Below are 18330 nucleotides of genomic sequence, written 5' to 3' on the forward strand. Positions count from 1 at the left end.
AGGTTAAGTAAAGCAGTGTGTGATACCTTGAGAGTATGGTAGTTTCTAAAGTTCAGAAAGCAGTTCTTGCAACGTGTGGAGGTTTGCATAATTACTTAATTATTCTTGCAATCCACCCCCTATCTCTTCCCCAACCAGCAAGGGAGGGTGGGAAGGACTGCCACATAAAAATTGCAGCTACCCATTTGCTTCTATGATCCAGTAACCTGGGAGAAGTATATACATAAGTATTTCCTTTTATTTGAAGTTAGAGATAGTATATGTGTTGCCCAACTGTTTTTATGTCCTTTTTCAAATATTGTCCCTACTGTCCCATAGATATTTTTAATTAATGCCCTATCTTCTTAGAAAATTAACCAGTTAAATGCTCAGCATTGCAGAATCTGCACCTGTTTTTTATTCTTGTGGCGGAAGTTGAGAGAGATCATAGCTCATGAATAAGGAACAGTTTCAGTTTTGCAATGCTTTATCTATATGAAACAGGCAACTATTCATGGGAAAGGAAGTTTAAAACTTTTAGGTAAAAAAACCACTATTCAGATTCCAGGAACATGCCCATTTACTGAAGTTTTTTTGTTTTTACAAAATGTCTGTAGTCAGGTTAGCATTTAGGTCATACTCCAAAGACTTTACATTAATTAGCCTTATGAAAAAGCAAGTTTATTCCTCATATATCAGCTTGACAATGTCTTCCACATAGAGCAATATTTTCTCTTTTTCTATGATTATCATTTAACCACAGAGGAGATGTTTCCTCATATAAATGAACATTACTTAAGTATAAATTTCTATAATTTTTCTAAAATTTGCTTACATATATAACTATATACATTAATTTTGTATGTATACCCACAAATTATAGGCTGTTACCATGATTTCAAGTGTAAGCTTTGTGAATAATTTTCTGTTCTCTGTAGAATTTATAAAGCATAATGACTGTGGTGTTTCACAACTTCCTCTTTCAGTAGACTATCACTTTGCAGAGGGGGAAAAAAAAAATTTGTCTAGAGAAGAGAGCAGAGCAGAGAACAGAGTTCTTTGAGGTGCTGTTAGTTTAATTTAATTCTCTAAGCAGCCCAACAAGCAAGTGTAAATAAGATATAGAGGTAAGAAGAAAGTATTACTTATTATTTTTCATTTTATTTGGGTTGTTACTTATAGAACAACAATTTAAATACTGGCCAGATTACAAAGTAAGTTAAATTAAACCGGATATCTCTCTCAAGTAAGTAGTCAATATTTCAAATGAAAATGCTTAGCAAATTTACAATGTCTCAACTTCATACAATCTTTAAAAAGCTGGAAATTTTAAAGGTTCTCATTGACCATTAAATTATTTTAATTGCAAAGTTAAACATACTCTTTCTTCGTAAGTTTGTACACAACTTACACTAAAAGAATTTTTATATTAATGATAAATTTTGAGAACTTTTTTCTTTCCCAGCTCCAGTAAATTCTTAACGTTTGTAAATTCTTAACGTTTGTAAATTCTCCTACATATATTGGTTTGTTAATTTTGCATATTATTAGTTGAACATTTTCTGGGGAAAAGATATTCTTGCATTTGTTTACTCACTGTGAAAATGTATTATTTTAAAAGGACATTTCAGTGTTATTTTTCATATCATCACATTACAGTGATATTTAAATACTTTAGAAAAGCAATTTGTAGCGTATATGATATGATCTAGAAAAATGAATTCATGTTTGTCTTAAGATCAGTTTACAGTTTAATGCTTAACAACAGAGCAAGAACTAAAACAAAGACCATTTGGATTTGTAATTGGAGATCAAACTAAGCTGAAACTGATCTCACTAGGAAATTCTAAAGTAATCTAAATACAATGTAATTTTTTCCAATTGTTTGTCCCAATTAGAGTAATGTTTATACATATTAACATGAATTAAGTGTTTTTAATACAATTGTATTCTTTATACAACAATTTTTAAATCTTCCTTTTAAAAGCAGTTGGTTTCCATGACTTTGGCCAAAATCATTACAATTTATCTCAATACATCTTTGAAAAGAAAAATGCACTTAGACACACACATATATAACATATATATATATATTCAAATAATAATGCAAACGCTTACTTGACTTGGTTTGCTTTTTCAGTTACAATAATAGCATGGCTTCCAAAAGAGAAAGTCTACATTGTTCAATCAATTAACGGATTTAATTTTTACTATTTTGGTAAACAGTACTGTCATACTGGTTCTACACTACCTGGAAAAAAGCTTTTTTAAAAAAACTATTTTCATGTCAAGTGTTGTAACAAGAGTTGCTGTTTTTTGATTATAAGGAGGAAAAAAAAAAGAAATAAAAACAGATTGATAGTGTTATAAATTCAGGAAGTAAACTGTTGACTAAAGTTTGAAAATCTTAACTAATTAACATTTTAAAATTAAGCTGATAGTTGTGAGAAAACCATTAAAATTATACACCTTCATCTTTATGTATCACATATCAATTAAATACAACTACTTCCATAGAATTTCATTATGTTATTTGCAACAATATCATTTTTGATGCCCTTCTTTATTCAAAAAAAATGATGGAAATATTTTTAAATGTCCAGAATTTTAAGTATGAGATATTTTGACATCATGAACTATTATGTGCTATGTGTATGCTATACATAGTGCGGTGTTACACTGAATAACTGATGACAACAAAGAGAAAACATAATCCAAGGAAATTAGAATCTAAATTGATCACTGCTGTAATTCAGAACGCAAATAAAGGCTAAATAAGTAGAGAAAATGCTATCTTGCTAGTAAGACAGATGTGTTGATGTTGTTGTTGTTGAGAATTATTAACGTCTCTGAACGAACAGCCTAGTCCTAGATTATGGAAAATAAGCTTAGAATATTTTCTGCCTTTGAGAAAATTATACCTACAGAAAAAAAATCAGTGCCTATCTGGCTGTGTTTGCATAAGTCATGTAGATAGTTGAATGGGATATTCCTGGTATTGTTAGGAAAACAGCTGGATGCATTGCATAGGCTTTTTTTTCATTAACTTTTAAAAAAATATTTGTTTATTTAGATTGCGCTGGCTCTTAGTTTCAGCACATGGGATCTTTTTTTTTTTTTAGTTGTGGCATGTGGGATCTAATTCTCTGACCAGGGATTGAACCCAGGGTCCCCTGCATTGGGAGCATGGAGTCCTAGCCATTGGGCCACCAAGGAATTTCTATTACATAGACTTTTTATTTCACACACTGTCATTACATAAAACATTTAGACTTTGCCCCCACATCCAAAGTCGCAAAGAATTGGACATGACTTGGCAACTGACCAATGAACAACCACATCCAAAATTTTTAAGTGAAAGTAGATACCATAATGTAAATAATTTATTGCTGGGAAACATAAATTTTGACTTTTGAACTATAGACACATATTTTACTATGTTTCATTAGAATTATATTCATGTGACATACTATATAAGGCATCGATTTTCACTGAGTCTAATAAAAGTTAAAACTAAATGACTGCTGTATGGCATTGTGAAATTTTATATCTGTCTTAATAAGACACAGTTGACTATGTGACCTGTGGGTGATATTGCTGAGGACCTGTCAGTTGATTGAGACCCAGGGTTGATCCAGCTAATCTCATAACTCCCTGGCTATATCTCTCTTTCACAGTATGAACTTCCCAAAACTGCCCACCTGTAGAAGAGAATGACTTGCTAACAGAAGACTCTATCCCACCCTGACGAATATATCATCTTTCATATAATAACTTTACTTTGAAACAACATTATTTGTTTCTGATATAGACAACTGGATTTCCAAAAGGTCTTTTGAAATACAGAAATATTTCTTTGTTGTTTGTTTTGCTTTCCCTTCTTTGGGCCATTTCCCCATTTGCAAAAAAAAAAAAAAAGAAAAATAGACACAAGAAAGCTTGTTGCCTGAAAGAGGTTATGGTTTAAGTGCAAACTAAGAAGGATGGCATGTTTTAAATTCAGAAACAAAAATTCTCTAAAACTAGGTATTGTGAGTCTTTCAGCCTTTTAAAAGCAAATTTGTATCCACCTACATCTGTTGATCTTCTATTTATTTTTAACACATATGATTTCCAGATAAGCATCAGATGTAGTGCATTCATATTTATTTTGCTAATAAAACTATGTGTTAAATAAATTGGAAAATTCTTGATTTCCCAAAAATATGCACTGTGTATTTCCCAAAAATATACTCAGTATATTTTGTCTGTGAGATAGAATGTGTATCTCATTTCCATACAAGAAAGTATATATCTGCAAATATAAAGAATAAGGGCAAGCCCTTTTATATTTCTGAACACTCCCACTTAAAACGATATATTAAATGCAGTCGACTGTACACGTCTGCACTGCAGTGTAGAAAATAAAACACCACTAATTTATTGTAAGTCAACTATTACTCCAATAAATTTTTTAAAAACAGTGCTAATTTTTTAAATATTTAAAATGCAAATTATTTGTTATTTGAGCATTGTTGTTGTATTTCCAACACTTACCTGACATCACTGATAATTTTTATTATTTTACATGAACTAAAATCAGGCAGTTATATTTGATGTTTTCCAAATTGCTTCCAGTTTTATTTTTTCATTATTCTGTATATATACAAGAAATAAGTTTTAATGTTTCAGTATTATTGAGGAAAACGCTAAATTTGTATTTTAAAATCCAAATTTAAAGAAAAATATTCTACTTTACAGATATTTCATTGTAAGCTTTTAGTTTTTTATGTATGTAGTTGTCACCACATTCTCAGAATTCTTCTTTTCGATATAAGTGGTAATATGATCTTCAAAAACATCACCAGTTTCTTCAGATTCTGAAAAAAAAAATAGTAGAATTTTTCTTTAAGTATACCTTAGTTAAATTTAGTTTCACTTTTCATAAGAAAAAATTTAAGCAGATGCATTTATTCTTTTCCTGTGCTAGTGAACAAATCTGAATTAGAGAAGGGATAAAAACATTCTCAGTGCAATTAGGCGGCTTTCTCAGTAAGATAAAATCACATATCTTATGGCAATGGATTTTTCAAAATGCTCACTAGATATGCTTGTTATATTTCATTTACTTAAAATGTATTTATTTAGAAATAAATTCAAGCTCAAAAAATGTTATAAAAATAAAAGCAGTATACGGAACTCTCTTATTCCCTTACCCAGGTTTACTTAATCTTAATATTTTACCTCATTTACTTATAATTTGTTCTCATTCTTTCCATCTTTCTATGTCTATTTTTTTTTTTTCTTTCTGAACCACTTGAGGGCAAGTTACAAACACCATGGCCCTTTACTTCACTGTGTAATGACTAAAAATAGTTTCTTATTTAGCAGTTACATATAATTATCTACTTCACAAATTTACATGGATATAATATTTTAATCTCATATTTGTCCATATTTTAACTTTACTGTTTATCTAATAATAACTTTTATGATATTTCTCCTTCCAGTAAAGAATTCACTCTAATGTCACATATCACATTTAGTTGTAGTATCTCCTTAGCCTTCCTTAATTTGGAGCCTTTCAACAACATTTCTTTGTATGGAGTTGCAGATTTTAAAGAATACAGTTTATCCACATACTTTTTTTTTCTTTTCTTTTTAACAGTTCCTCATTTTATATATTTGACATTTTTTCATGATTACCTTGTGGTTATGCATTTTCTGCTAGAATACGGCACATACAGGTGCAATCAACATCTAGAGGCATGTGATGCTCATCTATGCCACATGGAGAGTGTTAATTTTGGCTATCTAATCAAGGTGTTGCCTAATTTCTCCATTTTATAAGGACGGCTCCGCGTGTCGGTTTAGCATTAACCAGTGCTATCTGATGCAATCTGTACTAAAATGGTTTCCAAATGATGATTTTTCAACTCCAGCACTTCCTGAACATTTGCATCAGTCTTGCACATTCTACTGTAAGCAAAAGAACTCTCTTTCCTCCCACTTATTTGATTATTAATTTATGTTTATCTGTCACTGGTGTGAACTCATGGATTTCTGTATTTTCAATGGCTATTGCCACCTTAATAATTTTGGTGCTCAAATGGTCCACATTTAGCCAATGAAGCCCTCTCTTTCTGACTTCTGATGCCTTGCAACATGCCCTCATCATTCGAGTAAGTATTCTCTTACTCTTCTGAATAAGATGTTCTAGTACCCATCCTGTATCACCCCTGAAATCATTCATTTCTCATTTCCTTTAGTGGGGAATAGTGTTAGAAGCTAAGATTTGGGAGTTTAGTATACTCACTGCCACTGCCATATCTTTGCTTCTTGACTCTTTCTGGAGAAATATATTATTGCATATACATACATAGACATAAACACACAAATATGCATTCACAAATCATAGGCATTCATGAAAAAAAATTTATATAGACACACCTCTGTTTTAGACATCATGAGTTCATCTGATAGCTCTAATTCTAATCTATTCCTAGAGGGTTCTTTCTTGCCCTCCACAATTCCATATTTTTGTGCTCCTTCTTCTGCATTGTGAGCCCTGGATCCTAACAATATCAATATGCTTACTCATTTGCTCAATTTTATGATACATTTAATGGAGATGGCAATGGCACCCCACTCCAGTACTCTTGCCTGGAAAATCCCATGGGCAGAGGAGCCTGGTAGGCTGCAGTCCATGGGGTCGCTAAGAGTCGGACAGGACTGAGCGACTTCACTTACACTTTTCACTTTCATGCATTAGAGAAGGAAATGGCAAGCCACTCCAGTTTTCTTGCCTGGAGAATCCCAGGGACAGGGGAGCCTGGTGGGCTGCCGTCTATGGGGTCACACAGAGTCGAACACGACTGAAGTGACTTAGCAGCAGCAGCATGATACATCTAAAATAATCTTTAAATTGCTTTACCCAAACTGCTACTACAATAAGCAAATCTACTGAAATAGAGGGCAGAGTTTGTGTGCACTTCTCTCCACAACACTCATACCCCACCAAATACTGTAGTTGTAAATTATTAGATGAATACACTTTCCTTCCTTCCTCTCTCACTCCATCCCTCACTCTTTCTTCTTTTTTTTTTTTATTCAGGTTATCATAATATTTACTTAAAATACAATTAGATTATTTGTTTCCATTTGTTTCTGGCTTTAAGATTTTTCTCCTTTGCATTATTATTGCTTTAATTTTTTTTCTTAATTAATTTAATCTTTTTTAAGTCATGAAGAGGAATTGCTACTTGCTTGCGACCAATTCTGTTAAACAAACCTGATACAACCTAATTGAAATTTTATGACACAATTCAGAAATACTTGTTTGAATTACTAGTTGAACTTTTCCTTTATATTTCAATTTTACACAGTCTCAGTTCAGCTCAGTTCAGTCGCTCAGTTGTGTCCAACTCTTTGTGACCCCATGAACTGCAGCACACCAGGCCTCCCTGTCCATCACCAACTCCCAGAGTTCACTCAAACTCACGTCCATCGAGTTGGTGATATCATCCAGCCATCTCATCCTCTGTCGTCCCCTTCTCCTCCTGCCCCCAATCCCTCCCAGCATCAGGGTCTTTTCCAATTAGTCAACTCTTCACATGGGGCCAAAGTACTGGAGTTTCAGCTTTAGCATCATTCCTTCCAAAGAAATCCCAGGGCTGATCTCCTTCAGAATGGACTGGTTGGATCTCCTTGCAGTCCAAGGGACTCTCAAGAGTCTTCTCCAACACCACAGTTCAAAAGCATCAATTCTTTGGCACTCAGCTTTCTTCACAGTCCAACTCTCACATCCATACATGACCCCTGAAAAACCATAGCCTTGACTAGACAGACCTTTGTTTACAGAGTAATGTCTCTGTTTTTTAATATTCTATCTAGGTTGGTCATAACTTTCCTTCCAAGGAGTAAGCATCTTTTAATTTCATGGCCGCAGTCACCATCTGCAGTGATTTTGGAACCTAAAAAAATAAAATCTGACACTGTTTCCACTGTTTCCTGTCTATTTCCCATGAAGTGATGGGGCCAGATGCCATGATCTTCATTTTCTGAATGTTGAGCTTTAAGCCAACTTTTTCACTCTCCACTTTCACTTTCATCAAGAGGCTTTTTAGTTCCTCTTCACTTTATGCAGTCTACATCTGGTCTAAATTCAGTTACTTTCTTGAATATTCCAGAAAATGACCATTTCAAATGAGAAAGGAGATAAATATCTGTGGTACTTGGCCAACCTTATGTGTTTATCATTCCAGAGATTTTTTAAAAGTTAATTGTGCAAATATCATCTTATTTACAACAAATAATTAGATAAGGAAAGTAAGATAAGAAGTAACCATAAATTTTCATAGTCCATAAGCACTGAAAAAAAATTCTCATCCTTCCATATAAGTTATTCTAGAATGTTCCTGTTCCCAGACCTCCCCCATATTCTACTCCAGTTGCTTATAACTATGAATACATCCTAATATTTGCGGTAACAAGAGAAAGTGGGTTGATGTCAAAAGATTCATTTTCAATTTCAATTGTCACTTGCTGACTGTGGATCTTAGATAAGTTACTTGTCTTCCCTCTCCAAATATCTAGTCTCATACAGTTCAATTTTTAAAAATCCATACCTCCTTAACATCTGCCAACTTCTGGGTTCATACCTCAAACTTATTGTTAAAGCTCTTCACTCAGATGTTAACAGTTACGTCAAAGTCAACATGTCCAAAAAGAAAAAAAATTCTACTTATCCACTACTTTTCATTTCTCCATCTCCAATCTTCTTTGCTCAGTAAATGGCACCATCTTATACTTAGTTATGTAGGTCAAAAGCATCACTAATTTTTCTCTTTGCTTCATTTACACCCTAGTTATGAGCAAGTCTATTAAATATATTTTTCCAAAATATATCAAAACACTGATCAGGCTCACCCCTTCCGCCATCTTGAGTATCATGTGAGACACTGTCTGTGTACTTGTTGTATCCTCCTAAGAAATCTCTCTTTTTCTACTCATGCATCCCAGTGCCAGCGTGACTCTTTAAAACATAAACCAAATCATATAACTCGATGCTTGAAATTCTTCAGTGGCTTCCTATTTTAAGTATGATAAAATTCAAATTCTTCATGTCTTGTCCTCTACCTACATCTTTGCCCTCAAATCCTCTCTGTCTTCCCTTCATTCACTATGCTCTGACTCTCCATCTACCTACGTCTTCGCCTTCAAATCCGCTCTGTCTTCCTTTCATTCACTATGTTCTGACTCCACTCGTTATTTTGCTCCTAGAGTATCTTAACTTTGCACGTACTTTTCCTTCTCTTTTCTTAGCAAGCTCTTCCCACACATTCTTTAATAAAGACACAAGCATTCTTTATTCAGATCTCTGCTCAAATGTTCCTCCAAAAAGATGTCTTCCATCACCAACTATTTTATTGTAGAGTTCCTACTCCAGTCATTCTCTGTCTTTTAATTTTCTTTAATTTTTTTTCACTTTTTAATAAAAATTTTATTGGAGTATAGTTGCCCCTCATTGCTGTGCTATCCTCCACTGTACAGCAAAGTGAATCAGCCATATGCACACACATATCCCCTCATTTCCAGATTTCCTTCCCATCTGGGTCATCACAGGGCACTGAGTAGAGCTCCCTGTGCTACACAGTAGGTTCTCATTAGTTACTTATTTTATACATGCCTGCTCAGGCACGCTCAGTTGCTAAGTTGTGTCCAACTCTTTGCGACTCCATGGACTGTAGCCCACCAGGCTTCTCTATTCACAGGATTTCCCAGGCAAGAATACTAGAATGGGTTGCCCTTTCCTTCTCCAGGGGTTCTTCCTGACTCAAGGATCAAACCTGTATCTCCTGCACTGGCAGGCAGATTCTTTACCACTAAGCCACCAAGGAAGCCCTATTTTATACATAGCAGTATGTGTGTGTGTGTGTGTGTGTGTATGCATACTTATGTGTGTGTATCCTAATGATGCTATGCTATGCTATGCTAAGTCACTTCAGTCGTGTCGGACTCTGTGTGACCCCATAGACGGCCGTCCCTGGGATTCTCCAGGCAAGAACACTGGAGTGGGTTGCCATTTCCTTCTCCAATGCATGGAAGTAAAAAGTGAAAGTGAAGTCGCCTAGTCATGTCCGACTCTTAGCGACCCCATGGACTGCAGCCTACCAGGCTCCTCCATGCATGGGATTTTCCAGGCAAGAGTACTGGAGTGGGGTGCCATTGCCTTCTCCATCCCAGTGATATTTAATACTAAATAACATTTTAGTTTTTTTTTTTTTTACTCAATTATTTACTGTCCATTCCTCCCATTAGAATATAAGTTCCATGAGGGCAGGGATTTGGTCTGTTTTGTTCATGTTATATCCATAGTATCTCAAACACTGCATGGAATATAGTAGGTGCTAAAATAAATTATTAAGCAAAATGTTTCAACATTTCTAAGCCTCATGTACAAATAAAACAGGCATAATGAAAATAACAGCTATCTCCCAAGGCGGTCTGGAAGAGGCCATGGTTATGGTAGGACTCTAAACTGTCATGCAGTTGTCAGGTGGGGATACTTCTGTTACCACTGAGTGAAAGGAACTGAAACCAAAAAGTGGTCCCTGGAGACAACAAATGGACCAAGAAGTTCTCTTTTTGGTGTGTGTTGGCTTTTTTCCACTGAGCTGAAAAGAGATGAGTTCATAGTGGCTGCCACTAGCCTCTTAGAATATGGAGGGGCAATCTCTGTGCATTGCTGCCTCACTGCTTCTACACTTTTTCTGTCCCTGTCCTCAACACCAAGAAAAACACCTGTCCATTCTTCTTTGGGCTTACCAGGTGGCGCTAGTAGTAAAGAACCCCCTACCAATGCAGGAGATATGAGAAATGTGGGTTCGATCCCTGGCTCTGGAAGATCCCTGCAGAAAGAACCCACTCCAGTATTCTTGCTTGGGAAGTCCCATGGAGAGAAGATCCTGGTGGGCTACAGTCCATAGGGTGGCAAAGAGTTGCACATGACTGAAGCAGCTTAGCATGCATGTTCATCTTTGCAGTTAGGGTTCATTGCTTTCTTCAAGCCAGATATAAAGCAATCTCCTTCCAGAATCCTTTCCTGATGAATCACCCTCATGGCTATGCATATAGTTCACATATTTTGCAAATGTTTTCTGGATCTATTTTAGATCTCAAAGTAGATTATAAAGCTGCTCTAGGAAAATTGTTTTTGACTTTTGTTTGGTTTTGGTTTTGGTCTGTGGAAAATGTCAAGATTAAAGTTATAAACATACAACTTGGTTCTTGAGACTTTTAGGCCCCAAAGAATAGTGGTGATGATGATGATAATAGCTTTATTATATTTTTAGCATCAGTTTTTAGTACCATTGCATGTGACATGGTATGTCACTTTTTAGAACTATTTTTTAATACCATTTAAAAATATTATTGTATGTCAAAAGCTTCCCATGAGTAATTTAATACCTCACCAACCCTGTGAAATATGTACTATTTTACAGATTTAAGAGAAAAAGGGAGAGAGGTTCAGAGAGAGCTAACTTGATAATGGTAACATAACTGATCTTGCTGGATTTTTATCATCGTATTATATTGCTTCTACTATTTATTTATTGAGAAACAAGATAGGGAAAGCTGTGGTTTAGATGCTATTAGAAATTTATAGATTTACATGGTACAACCCCTGCCTTGGAAATCTTACCATCTAATAGAGGAAATATTAAAGAAATGGATTTTGAGACACAATGTGAAAAATATAAGGTATCACCCAAGACATCAAAATAATCTAAAGCTATACTCCTGGGTGAAGTGATGGCACAAGGCTTAGTAAAAGAAGCAACTTTAAAATTGAATCATCCACATTTTATTACATGAAAAAGACAATAAATTTAGGGGAAATTACAAAGAACTAAAACGTTCTAATTTCAAAGAACTAAAAATATTAATATTTTATGAATTATGATTTATAAAAATGAATTTAATATTGTAATTTTTCCCATTTTATGGCCTCACCACAGGAGGTATTTGGTGTCCCTGACTTTGTGGTTCTTCTCAGGAAGTGGGTTATGTGAGGAGAAGAGTTTAATTCTTGTGAGAAGACTGTTTTCATTTGAAGAGTGGACAAGACCAAGTTTCCACCCTCCAGGAGCTGAACTTCTAGTCTAGTGGGGAAAGACAATGAGTACACCAGTAGACAAGTAAATTTTTTAAAAGGGAATTTCAGATAATGATAGCAGCATGAAGAAAATTCAGCAAAGCAGAAGGACAGAAAGACAGCTGGCCTCCCGAGGTGGCCTCTCTGAAAGTGTAATACTTAAGCTAAGACCTGAGTGCTGAAAAGACTAAGGCACCATGGATTCAGGGAAGAGTGACCTGGGAAGATTGAGGGGCAAGTGCAGAGACAGGAATGAGCTTAGCACATCTGAGAAGTAGAAAGGAGGAGTCTGGTCCTTTGAGGGAAATGGGGCATAAAACTAAGGAGGTGAGGTTGACAAAGGGCCAGGTCACCTATGTTGGAAGTCAAGGAAAAGAGTTGTCCAAAGTGAGCAAATATTTGCAAGGATGTGTGCATATGTGGATGGGGTGGAGGAATACAATGAATGACTCATTCATTATCTGTGTTTAACACAGGCCAGGGAGTAAACTGTTGTTTGAAGCGAAGCAGGAATTGCTACATAGGTCAAAAGTTTTTTTAGGAGATTAAATTATTATATTTATATAAATTTCAGATAAGCTCAGTTTTACCTTCAGAGGTTAACTACATTTTCTTGCCTTTTTATTTCCATAATAGGTGTGAGTTTGATAAAAGTGAAAAGGTCTCAAATATAATTTAAATTTATCAACTTGAGATTTTTCAGCAAAATTGCTGTGGATTAATTGACCCCAATCATGGCCACTGAAAATAAATTCACTGATGTCTGGTAATGGGGTCATAAGGCACTTCATTTCTGCATTGATATGAAGCAGAAAAGACTAGAGAAAAGGCTACATTAGAGTCTCTAGAGACAACAGATGTTCCTTTGTTTATTCTTCCTAAATCTCAATGTCAGTGATCATAGGGACCCTAGCAATATCAACCTGTTCCTCTTATAAGTAGCAGTAACTTATACATTGCATTTTCCATGGTAATTATGAATTCCCTCTGATTTATTTTTCTTATCTCAAGAGCTTTAAATGACCCAATTAAATAACACTTATTATTATTATTAATATTATTATTAAAAACTTTTTGAGGGAGTTTGGAGGTGGGGTATGATTTGGAAAGGGAATATAAGCTAATTTACTGAGAAAGATATATTATTTTTTTTAAAAAATGGAGTAAGCAGACTCAATATCTAGGAGCAAATGGCTTCCCCCTATACTTAAAAAGTGAATTGCAACTAGTATGGCTGTTTCTATATCTGATTTGGGTTAAGAGTCTAAGCAGAAAAAAAAAAATCTACTGTGACCTTGGTCTGAGTGTGTGCTAGAAGATTGGCCATGGGTGGTGTGGAGGGGAACACAATGATAATTTCCCCAAGGCAGGCAGACATGATATTGTAGGAGTTAGAAGCTAACTTTTACATGCTCCTGACAGTACCTAAGTAGAAAATCATTATGCTACCAGTATTGGGAAGTGTGGAGGGTGCAAATGACTTACATGCTACTTAAGCAATGCACTCCATCCTATCACATACATTTGTGGGCATGATGACTCACCATGTTATCGGATTAATGCAAAGTGTGAGATGGTGTGTGGTTTCTAAGTGCTGGTGTGTGAGAGAATAAATATATGCTTATCTACCGTGTGTGAATGTTAAGAGACCAGTCCTGAAACATGAAGCCACTCTCTGACCTGTTGCTTACTATAGTTGGGTAACTTAACCAAGAAGCAAATCTGCTGTGGGAGTTAATGGGATTTCTGCCATAGAGTAGTACACGTTTGTTGACATGAACTAGATTCAAGAGGGGATCACAGAAAAGGCGTGTGGGTTTGGGGTGTGACTCTATTTAGTTAACTTGGGGCTAATAATTTCTCCAGCATTGGATACTAAGAATGCCTTCTCCTGGCCAAGCAGACTCTCCTGCCTTATTTGGCTTTGTTCTTCTGATGGTGACCCATCGTGTTGGAAAAGAATCTCTTTCAAAAGTGTAAATGTTCCTCTTTCTGTGGGTGACATCATCATTCCTGTGGCCCAAGTCTTTGTTACTAAATAGTACTTAGCAACATATAATCATTATTTTCTCCTCTTCGAGTTCTGAGCGTGTTTGTTCTGATGAAGTTGAGAGATATGCTTTTTTTTTTTTTTTTCTTTCCCAGGAGGGAGGAATAAAATCTGAAAAAGAGGAAGTTATGTCTGAAAGGATCTCTTGACTTGTGTTACTTAAAAGAAGCAAGTAGACAGCTAAATTTTTGTACTGTGGCAACAGCTTTGACTGGGTTTTTAAAAAAAAAATCATAATTTCACGTATGGCTCCAAAGGAAGTGGTTTCCATGCAACTGTGCACATAAACTGTTCTTTAAAGTGGTAGACAGATGCCCTTTGCTTGGCTTGGCTTGTCCTTCTTATGATTTTCCTTGTAAAGTGGGTAGGGAAAGTTGGACAAAAGAAAGCTGTTCACTGGCCAATTAAGATGTTTCTAAAGTGCCTGTTTATCATTCCAGGGAAGATCTGGGATTCCCTTTTAATTACATCCTACCTGTCTATTCAAAAAAACTGTAAGGGAATCTGTCTTTTCATCTTGTAGAAAATAGCTGTAAATCTCTTAAGATTGTAGTTTGAGTCTAATCCTCATATTTTGAAGACTTGAAGTCTAACATGAGCTTATTCTTTAAATATTCTAGATTTTTAAATTTGTAATTGCTCTCCAGTTAAAATAATAATAGTGGTTGTAAGTTATCAAATGCCGGATCCATGTTAGGTTAATTCCCATGAAGTCATTCATGAGCACATTTTTATGAGGTAGGGATTTTAAGTTCACAGGAAACTGAGACTTGAAGAGATTGTCCAGAACCTCTAGTCTAATAACAGGCTCCAAAGACTGTCTTTATCTTACAGGAGCCAAGGTCATGGGCAGAATAACAGTTTTTTGAAAAATTACCCCTGTGTTTTTTAACCTGATTCTTCTAAAGAATGTGGTACACACACAGGTCATTGCATGAGGTGGGGAGAGAAGGGTATGCCTCGCTTCAAAAGTGTTCAACAACACAAGCAAAAGGGCAAGGTGGAAGCAGCCAGACTCTTGCCAATGGAGACTGGCCCATGTGCCATATTTGGCATGTGCGTACCTGTTGTCAAAAACCCCGAAGTGTTTTCCCTTTAGTCACCCAGTAAGTTAGTCATAAAAGAGGCAGACTTACTTCAGTTGTCTTCTTCTTCCATCATGGTAAGGAAAAATACCCAAAACTGTGCGAAGTATCATCCAAGTACTCCATTTTCCCTAATAGTCAATTTGTCTGCACCCCATAAATTGGATATTTGGTGCCAGATATGCCCTTTTCCACAAGTTCAAGTCTAATCTGTTAACACTTCCCAGGGCCCATGTAGAATTCTAAGTATTTAGGAACCCTGACAAACCATTTACAGCTTCTTCCAACACAGACCTACCAGTATATTGTAAGAATAAACAGACTTCAAAGTCATCACAAGAGGAAAAACTGTTCTGGCGAAGTCTGTAATTTAGAGTATCTTTAGAGAAGAAAGACTTCATGAAAAGAGAGACTCAGAGTGGCCAGCCTCTCTTACACAGTTACCTTTTTCTTTATTTAATTGTAAAGACTAAATGACAGGTAGGAAAGTGCTTTTGCAGGACGTGGGCGTCTTGAAGCCATAGAAGGAAGTTATAGTGTGCATGGGAATAAGCCTGTGGGTAGGAGTTAGACACTGCTGCTCTATTGCTAGCCTAGAATAATCATGCATAAACATCTTTACGATGGCATCTGAACAGAATTAATAAAACCCTATTAAAGGCACTTGATACATTATTTAAAATAAGCACACATTGCTTTTTATATCCAGGAATAGAAAAAAATTTTTACATCAGGAACAGGGATTTTAAAAAAAGAGACTGTAATTTTGACAAAACAAAAGATAGCACAAGTGGATTTTCATATGTTAATTCAAAAGCTGACATACTATACTCTGAAAGTGTGGGAGAAATGCTAGCTTTGTCTGTAGATGTCAGTCTTAAAAGATTAAACCCAGGAAGCAAGTGAAAATAAACACCAAAGAACAGAGCAAGGGCAGAATGGTAATGATAAGTCACAGATTTCTTCAAACCTTGCCCTCAGGGGCTGTGTGGTGGACACCGTGCATCTTAACAGAAGTCAAGTCACTGTTTCATGCAAAAACAGTAGCAGAATTCTATCTTTCAAATGAGGAATTCGAGCAGTGTAGACATGTAGTTTATACACTATGATGACTCTCACAAGGCAATGAGTCCAGATGTTAGAATTCAATGAAATAAAGGGGAGGTCATAAAAATAATAATTGTCTGTCTTTGGAATTTAGAGTCACTTGTTCACATTCTTTTTTCTCTTTCACTACACTTTGCAAATTTGTACTGTTTACCTGTGTGTGTTAGTCTCTCAGTTGTGTCCGACTCTTTGTGACCCCATGAACCTAGCCTGCCAGGCTCCTCTGTCCATGGGATTCTCCAGGCAAGACTACTGGAGGAGGTTGCCATTCCCTTCTCCAGTGGATCTTCCCGCCCAGAGATCAAACCCAGATCTTCTGCATTACAGGCAGATTCTTTACCATCTGAGCTACCAGAGAGGTCCTGTTGTTTACTTACCTGATTATAATTACTTGCTATTTCATGTCTATTGCCCCAGTGGGACTGTATCTTTCAAGAAGCTGGGGGTCTAGTGTTGCTCACCCTGTAGCCTCAGATTCCAGGAAAGGCAGAATTATGTCAAGTGCTCAGTGACTATTCATGGACCAGGTAGGAAAGCTGACAGCAAAAAGAGTGAAAATGCCCCAGTTACTGGTGAGCTGGTGGCCTATGTCCAGAGAAGTTTGAAAAGGGAAAAGAATGTTCAACACTATCCAAAAATACATGAATTACTGAGAAGGCTAGAGGGGATCAGATCCTGTCAGCGATTACTCATTGCTAAGCCTCTGGCAGAAATAAGGACATTTGAGGCCAGCCAGGTGTGACCAGGAGGGTCCTTTGGGCTGACTGCACATTCACAAAGATGGTATATTATGACTAATAACACTACCTGCAAATGAGATTCAAATGAGAAATGTCCAGTTATTTATTTGTCTTTATGATTTAACCATGTTAGTTGGTGAGTGAATTCATAAAATATACTAACATTTGCCAGAGCTTTTATTTCTAAAAAGTCACATATATAATCAAACATACATATATTTTCTTATATAGGCATATACATATCTATATGTATTCTAGAACATATATATCAGTTCAGTTCAGTTCAGTCGCTCAGTCGTGTCTGACTCTTTGAGACCCCATGAATCCCAGCACGCCAGGCCTCCCTGTCCATTACCAACTCCTGGAGTTCACCCAAACTCATGTCCATCGAGTCAGTGATACCATCCAGCCATCTCGTCCTCTGTCATCCCCTTCTCCTCCTGCCCCCCATCCCTCCCAGCATCAGGGTCTTTTCCAATGAGTCAGCTCTTCACTTGAGGTGGCCAAAGGATTGGAATTTCAGCTTTAGCATCAGTCCTTCCAAAGAAATCCCAGGACTGATCTCCTTTAGGATGCACTGGTTGGGTCTCCTTGCACTCCAATGGACTCTCAAGAGTCTTCTCCAACACCACAGTTCAAAAGCATCAATTCTTCGGTGCTCAGCTGTCTTCACAGTCCAACTCTCACATCCATACATGACCACTGGAAAAACTTTAGCCTTGACTACACGGACCTTTGTTGGCAAAGTAATGTCTCTGCTTTGAATATGCTATCTAGGTTGGTCATAACTTTACTTCTAAGGAGTAAGTATCTTTTAATTTCATGGCTGCAATATATATATATATCAGATCAGTCGCTCAGTCATGTCCGACTCTTTGCGACCCCATGAATCGCAGCACACCAGGCCTCCCTGTCCATCACCAACTCCCAGAGTTCACTGAGACTCACGTCCATCGAGTCAGTGATGCCATCCAGCCATCTCATCTTCTGTCGTCCCCTTCTCCTCCTGCCCCCAATCCCTTCCAGCATCAGGGTCTTTTCCAATGAATGAACTCTTTGCATGAGGTGGCCAAAGTACTGGAGTTTCAGCTTTAGCATCATTCCTTCCAAAGAAATCCCAGGGCTGATCTTCAGAATGGACTAGTTGGATCTCCTTGCAGTCCAAGGGACTCTCTCTCTATATATATATATGTTATATATGTATTATATATATGTTATATATATGTTTTATAT

At 36.3% G+C, this 18330-nt stretch overlaps 1 protein-coding gene across 1 annotated transcript in view; it reads left to right on the forward strand.

Annotated features, from left to right (window-relative positions):
• The first annotated feature begins 963 nt into the window (after positions 1-963).
• MBNL1 (muscleblind like splicing regulator 1) overlaps positions 964-18330 on the forward strand; it is a 222835-nt gene continuing 205468 nt past the window's right edge. Inside the window, exon 1 of the mRNA XM_086390839.1 lies at positions 964-1106. The gene's annotated coding sequence lies outside the window, so the exon portion shown is untranslated. The remainder of the gene's footprint in view (positions 1107-18330) is intronic.

This window comes from Bos grunniens, chromosome 1 (assembly GCF_055505025.1).
Source record: "Bos grunniens cultivar Pamir isolate PY7600 chromosome 1, Bosgru_T2T1.0, whole genome shotgun sequence".
Lineage (NCBI taxonomy): Eukaryota > Metazoa > Chordata > Mammalia > Artiodactyla > Bovidae > Bos > Bos grunniens.